This window comes from Triticum urartu, chromosome 3A (assembly GCF_056163025.1).
Source record: "Triticum urartu cultivar PI428250 chromosome 3A, HENAU_Tu73, whole genome shotgun sequence".
NCBI classification, from domain to species: domain Eukaryota; kingdom Viridiplantae; phylum Streptophyta; class Magnoliopsida; order Poales; family Poaceae; genus Triticum; species Triticum urartu.
Genome location: NC_141875.1, coordinates 545,588,524 through 545,596,159, shown reverse-complemented (window position 1 = coordinate 545,596,159; position 7,636 = coordinate 545,588,524). Strand labels below are relative to the sequence as shown.

General features: G+C 48.5%; 1 pseudogene; it reads right to left on the bottom strand.

The window, feature by feature from the left end:
- Positions 1–1,571: 1,571 nt before the first annotated feature.
- LOC147980455 (uncharacterized) lies at positions 1,572–4,179 on the bottom strand (annotated as a pseudogene).
- Between the last annotated feature and the right edge of the window lie 3,457 nt (positions 4,180–7,636).

The window sequence follows — 7,636 nt, the reverse complement described above, 5'->3', positions numbered from 1 at the left end:
GCAACAGTTTTCAATCAATGCAAGGTTAACAACAGTAACCGGGGTGACGTGGCATCGTTAACGTGGGATTACTGTAGCTCAATTACCCGGGCATTACAAAACTCCTCCACTACAAGAAATCTCGTCCCGAGATTTAGGAGGTAGACGGAAACAGCGTAGGGTATTCATCACGCAGGCGGTCCTCGCGTTCCCAAGTGGCTTCATCTTCAGAGTGATGCGACCACTGGACCTTGAGGAACTTGATCGCTTTCTGACGTGTGCGGAGTTCAGCTTGGTCGAGAATGCGGACCGGATGCTCTTTATAGGAGAGGTCCTTTTTGCAATTCGAGCACTTCATGATCCACTGCTCGGATTGGGTCTTTGAAGCAACGGCGGAGCTGTGACATGTGGAACACATCATGAACCTGAGAAAGGTTCGGCGGAAGCTCCAGTTGATGCCACTTTTCCACGCCTTTCGAGAATAGTGAAGGGACCGATATAGTGAGGAGCTAGCTTGCCCTTGGTCCCGAAGCGGTGAGCACCCTTCATTGGTGTAACTCGAAGATAAGCCTTTTTGCCAGGTTGATAGACCATGTCTTTGTGATGACGGTCATACTGACTTTTCTGACGTGACTGAGCAGTCTTGAGATTCTCGCGAATAATGCAGACTTGTTCTTCAGCCTGTTGTATAATATCTGGAACGAAGAGTGGACATTCCCCAGTTTCTGACCAGTTCAGAGGGGTCCGACACTTTCGTCCATATAACACTTCGAAGGGGGACATCTTCAGACTAGCTTGATAGCTATTATTATAAGAGAACTCGGCATAGAGAAGGGATTCCTCCCATTTCTTGCCGAAGGAAATTACACAAGCTCTAAGCATGTCCTCAAGAACTTGGTTGACACGTTCAACTTGACCTTGCGACTGAGGATGAAACGCAGTACTGAATGACAGATGAGTTCCCATAGCTTCTTGGAAACTTGCCCAAAATCTTGAAGTGAATAAGCTACCACAGTCCAAACTGATAACCAGTGGAATCCCGTGAAGTGAAACAATTCTGTACATGTAGAGATTTGCAAGCTGACTAGCAATGATTATTTCTTTGACCGCCGGAAAATGTGCAACTTTAGAAAGCCGGTCAATGACGACAGGAATAGCATCATTACCTTTCTGCGATTTGGGAAATCCAGTGACGAAGTCCATTTCAACATGGTCCCATTTCCATTCAGGAGTAGAGATAGGTTGCAGAGTTCAAGCAGGCCTTTGATGTTCTGCTTTGATACGACGGCAAACGTCACACTCAGCAACATAACGAGCAATGTCTTGCTTCATATTAGACCACCAGAATCTTTGACGAATATCCTGGTACATCTTTGTACTACAAGGATGGATGGACAGAGGCATATCATGAGCTTCTTTCATAACCTTTTTAGTCTGATCCAGGTTTTTCCTCGAACATGGCACCACTAGGCGGCCTTTGAAGCACAAGGCGCCATCTTCGGTGATAGTGAAGAATGAGGGCTTTCCTTCTGCGAGATGGCGTTTAATCTTCTGGACTTTAGAGTCATAACCTTGAATTGTCTTTATACCATCTATGAGATCTGGTACGACAGCCAGGGTATTTAGCGAACCCTTAGTAACAACACGAAGATTCATCTTTTGGAACTCTGGGGGAGGGGGAGCGAGTGCACCAGGGGGAACAATATGGAGGTTCAGCTTTCTGAATTCTTCAACAAGCGAGGGCTGAACTTTGTGAACCTGGAGGTGGTTGCAGTAGGACTTCTGGCTCAAGGCATCAGCCATTACATTAGCCTTGCCGGGGGTACAGGATATACCAATGTCAAAGTCTGCAACAATCTCCATCCATCTCTGCTGACGGAGGTTCAGGTCAGGCTGAGTAAACAGATACTTCAGACTTTGATGGTCGGTGAAGATCTCGCAACGATTACCGAGAAGGTAATGTCGCCACTGCTTCAGATTATGAATGACAGCAGCAAGCCCGAGGTCGTGAACTGGGTAGTTTTCTTCGTGAGGGCACAGTTGACGAGAGGCATAAGCAATCACTATGCGCTCTTGCATTAGGACACAGCCTAATCCTTGACGGGAAGCGTCGCAGTAAATGACAAAGTCCTTAGTATCAGGTGGAGCAAGCACTGGGGCACAAGTCAACTTGTCTTTGAGAACCTGGAAACTTTCCTGACACTTGTCTGTCCATTGGAACTTGACGCCCTTATGGAACAGATTAGTCAGAGGCCTGGCAATCTTGGAGAAGTTCTCGACGAATCCACGACAATAGCTGGCGAGACCGAGAAAACTTCAGACTTGCTTAACATTCTTCGGAGGAGTCCAATCGAGAATAGCCTGAACTCGTTCAGGGTTGATGGAAATACCATCCTTGGAGATGACATGCCCCAGATAGGTTACTTCAGGGAGCCAGAATTCACACTTGGAATACTTAGCATACAGTTGATGCTCTCGAAGCTTTTCCAACACAAGACGAAGATGTTCAGCATGCTCCTCCTTGTTCTTGGAAAATACAAGGATATCATCCAGATAAACCACGATGAACTTGTCGAGGTAATCCATGAATATATAGTTCATCAGACGAGAGAAGGTGGCGGGAGCATTCGTTAAGCCGAATGACATGACGGTGTACTCGTATGATCCATAGCGAGTCACGAAGGCGGTCTTTGGGATATCCTCTTCACGAACATGGATCTGGTGGTAACCCAACCTCAAGTCGAGTTTGGAGAACACTGATGAACCAACCAGTTGATCATAAAGATCATTGATCCAAGGAAGAGGGTATTTATTCTGAATGGTAGCTTGGTTTATAGGACGGTAGTCTTGGACTAATCGGTTCGTCCCATCCTTCTTCTTAACAAAGAGAGAAGGTGCTCCCCAAGGAGAGCAACTAGGGCGAATGAAACCTTTGCTAAGAGATTTGATGATTTCCTCCTTAAGCCCAATGAGTTCATGTGGCGACATCTTGTAGGGTCGTTTGGCTATAGGGGTGGTGCCTGGTTTCAAGTCGATGATGAATTCGACAGCTCTAGCAGGGGGAATCCCTGGAAGTTCTTCCGGAAAGACGTCTTGGAATTCGCGAACGACGGGAATGTTTTCAATGCCCTTAAGTGGTGCAGCGTTCAACGCATTCAAGGCATAAAGCCGTGCCTCGGCATTCTGAACTAGACGAGCATTGTAGCTTATTATTTCATCGGAAGGGTGTAGCAGATGGACGGTCTTAGTGGTGCAAACTATAGAAGCAGTATGCGCTTTCAACCAATCCATCCCCAGAATGAGGTCGATGTTAGATGACTTTAGGATAATGGGAGAGGCATAGAATTCCAATCCTTCGATTTCCACGGGGACGTCGATGCCAACCAGTGAGGTTTGACATTGCCCCATGGGGGTTTTTACCACTACTGAAGTGTTCATCTCCTCACATTTAACATTGTGCTTGTATGCAAAATCTTCTGACATGAATGAATGCGGTGCTCCTAAATCGAATAAAATAGATGCAGGTACTGAATTTACGAGGAGTGTACCCATCACGGTAGCAGGCTGGTCTTGAGCTTCATTGAGATCAACGTGGTTGGCATGAACACGACCATAAGACCTGGCATTATTGTTGCGAGGCTGGTTGCTTCCACGGTCAGCTGTAGGGAGGGCCAGTTGATTCTAATTCTGATTGCAGTCTCTGGCACGGTGACCTGGCTGACCACACTTGTAGCAGAGACCATTATTAGGAGTGGGAACAGGAGCTCGGGGTGGTGGAGATGGAAGTCTTGGCTGCCTAGTTGGTGGGGGAGGCAGACGCGGTGCAGCATAGGACTGCCTTGGAGCAGGTGCAGTTGGCTGGTACATGCTATTGGGAATCCATATCCTACGCTTCTGCGAGGACGGGCCCGAAGATGAGCCCGTGTCACGGTTGCGCCTGTGAGAGCTCTGGTGTTCCTGCAGACCAGTTTCGACATTGATGGCCTTGTTCACCAAGGTGGTGAAATCAACAAAGTCATGCATTAGAAGTGCGAGCTTGATGTCAACTTGAAGGCCATCACGGAACTTCTCCTGTCTGCGTGCATCAGTTGCAATGTCTTCTTCAGCATAGCGGGACAAGTCCAGAAACTCCCGCTGATAAGCTTCCACAGTTTTGTTGCCTTGGGTGAGGTTGCGGAACTCACGCTTCTTACGGTCCATGACTCCCCGAGGAATGAAGCGAGCATGGAAAGCAGCTTGGAAGTCTGGCCAGGTGATGATTGTTCCAACCGGCAGAGTACTCCTGTGGCTGTCCTACCATTGAGCAGCGGGTCCTTTCAGGAAGAAGGAAGCAAAGGTGACATAGCTGATAGGGGATACATCAGCAGATTCCATCTCATAGGTGATGTCACGGAGCCAGTCATCAGCATCCAAAGGCTGAGTTGAGCTGCGGTACAGCGTTGGGTTGAGGCGCATGAAATCCTGCAGAGTCACTTGGGCTTGCTGCTGATTCATATTGGGGCGAGGAAACTGAGCCATAATATTCTCCATGAACTGGCAATTCAGCTCAAACTATTGCATCATCCCAACCATGTACTTAGGCCGTGGTGGGGGATGGCCACCACGACCATGACCACCTGGCCTAATCATCCTGCTAATATATAACAGGGGTAGTTCAACATTGAGAAATTGCAAGGACAAGAATCATTCATGATGAAACATGCATAATGAAAGGAACACGATATATACTACATAGTAGTTGGCATATCTTACAAAAGAGATCATGCATAGAGTTCGGTACACAGAGTTCAGTACATAGGCTAAGAACATCATAGGTGGCACACAGGCTCGCGGTGAATGCATCTAACACTAACAAGCAAGCCGACATCAGTCCCAGGAGGAACTATGGAGGTAGGTGTAGCCTGACAGCTGGTAGTGGCATGAAGGGAAGTCCTCCACGTGAGTAGCCCGGGATCCGCGGATACTCTGGTGCAGAACCCGACGCGCAGGTGGCAGAAGAGGACCAAGTGCGGGAGAGTAGCCTCCCACATCTGGCCAGCCGACACCTTGGGCATCACGGTCCTGGCAGGGTAGATCACAGAATGCGACATATCACCAGATCGGATAGAGGGGTGCAACAACGTCAGGGCACGGTACAAGTGTTGACGGGTGGTGTACAACTCGTGGCGAAGAGCTTGGTTAGCTCTATCCAGCCCATCAGCATGCAGAACCAGGTTCTGATGGTAGAAGGGCTCTCGGGTGACAGTGGAGTAGGCAGCAGTATAGTATCCCTCCGCACCAACATTGGATGTGATAGCAATATGCCTGAAAGGGGAGGTGTCCAACTCCCGATACTCTCCACGAAGACGTGTCAGACCAGCATAAGCAGCATCGTGGACTGCCATGTCGATAGTTACTCCAACACCATGAGCAGTGTGCAGAAGGGTAGTGGAGTCATACTCCCGAGAGTAGAGGTGGACGATGGCACGATACTACTCCTGGTTGAATTCCTGGTACTCCTCGTAGACGGTGTACTCAAGGTGCCAGCAATAACCCAGATAGGTCATCATCTCAACCGACACAGCAGGTGATCCTGAGGCACCAATGGCCGTCGTGTGGCGCACGACCTGCCTCATGGGTTCCATCTGAAAACAAAGATGTTCTCAAAGGAGTCAAATGACAATGTGGATAATGTTCAAATACTACTCTAAAGAATAACCAGGGCTTATCCAACTTTGGGGTGAACGTGGTCATGGGATCCTAATGTTAGAGTAAGTAAAATCGTTTAACCCAAGTAGAAGAGAGTTCAGAGTCCCAGAGTAAGGATCGAGGAGTAAAAGATCCTAATACCACCCAGATGGCGACGTGGGCCCATAAGGCACACAACCATGTTAGTAAAAAGTTTTGTAATGTCTAGACTCGACTTCGGCCAAGGAGTGTGGAAGGGGGATTCCTACAGGCAGTCGGCTCTGATACCAACTTGTGACACCCCCAATTTGACCGTACACTAATCATACACGCAAACGTGTACGATCAAGATCAAAGAGTCACGGGAAGATATCACAACACAACTCTACAAATAAAATAAGTCATACAAGCATCATATTACAAGCCAAGGGCCTCGAGGGCTCGAATACAAGAGCTCGATCATAGACGAGTCAGCGGAAGCAACAATATCTGAGCACAGACATAAATAAACAAGTTTGCCTTAAGAAGGCTAGCACAAACTGGGATACATATCGAACGAGGCGCATGCCTCCTGCCTGGGATCCTCCTAAACTACTCCTGGTCGTCGTTAGCGGGCTGCATGTAGTAGTAGGCACCTCCAGTGTAGTAGGAGTCATCGTCGACGGTGGCGTCTGGCTCCTGGGCTCCATCGTCTGGTCGCAACAATCAGGTATAGAAAAGGGGATAAGAGGGAGCAAAGCAACCGTGAGTACTCATACAAAGTACTCGCAAGCAAGGAGCTACACTACATATGTATGCATTGGTATCAAATGGAAAAGGGGTAACATATGTGGACTGAACTGCAGAATGCTGGAATATGAGCGGGATAGCTAGTCCTATCAAAGACTACGCTTCTGGTAACCTCCATCTTGCAGCAGGAGAAGAGAGTAGATGGTAAGTTCACCAAGTATCATCGCATAGCATAATCCTAACCGATGATCCTCCCCTCGTCGCCCTGTGAGAGAGCGATCACCGGTTGTATCTGGCACTTGGAAGGGTGTATTTTATTAAGTATCTGGTTCTAGTTGTCATAAGGTCAAGGTACAACTCCAAGTCGTCCTGTTACCAAAGACCACGGCTATTCGAATAGATTAACTTCCCTGCAGGGCTGCACCACATTTCCCAACACGCTCGATCCCCTTTGTCCGGACACACTTTCCTGGGTCATGCCCAGCCTCAGAAGATCAACACGTCGCAGCCCTACCTAGGCACAATAGAGAGGTCAGCATGCCGGTCTAAATCCTATGGCGTAGGGGTCTGGGCCCATCACCATTGCACACCTGCACGTTGCGTACGCGGCCGGCGAGAATTCCTAGTCTCCCTTATACAAAAGCAGGCGTTCCAGTCCAACCCGGCGCACGCCGCTCAGTCGCTGACATCATGAAGGATTCGACTGATACCACGACGTCGAGTGCCCATAACTGTTCCCGCGTAGCTGGTTAGTGCATACAGGCCAGTGGCTAGACTCAGATCAAATACCCAGATCTTGTTAAGCGTGTTAATTGAATTATCCACGGACGCCGACCAGGGCCAGGCCCACCTCTCTCTTAGGTGGTCTCAACCTGCCCTGTCGCTCCGCCTCAAAGTAACAGCCGGGGGCCGTCGGGAACCCAGGCCCACCACTACCTAGGTGGAACCACCTGCCCCTTCAACCCCCAACAATCGGAATCACTTGCGGTTACTCAACGAGCCGACCTGACTTTAGTCATAACAAGTATAGTATGTATATATGTATGTATATACCCGTGATCACCTCCCGAGTGATCACGACCCGATAGTATAGCATGGCAGATGGACTAGAATTTAGGGCCACTGATGAAGTACTAGCAACCTATACTAAGCATGTAGGATTGCCGGTAAGGTATCAACAGTTGTAGCAACAATGATAGGCTATGAATTAGGATAGGATTGACGGAAAGCACTAACATGCTACACTACTCTAATGCAAGCA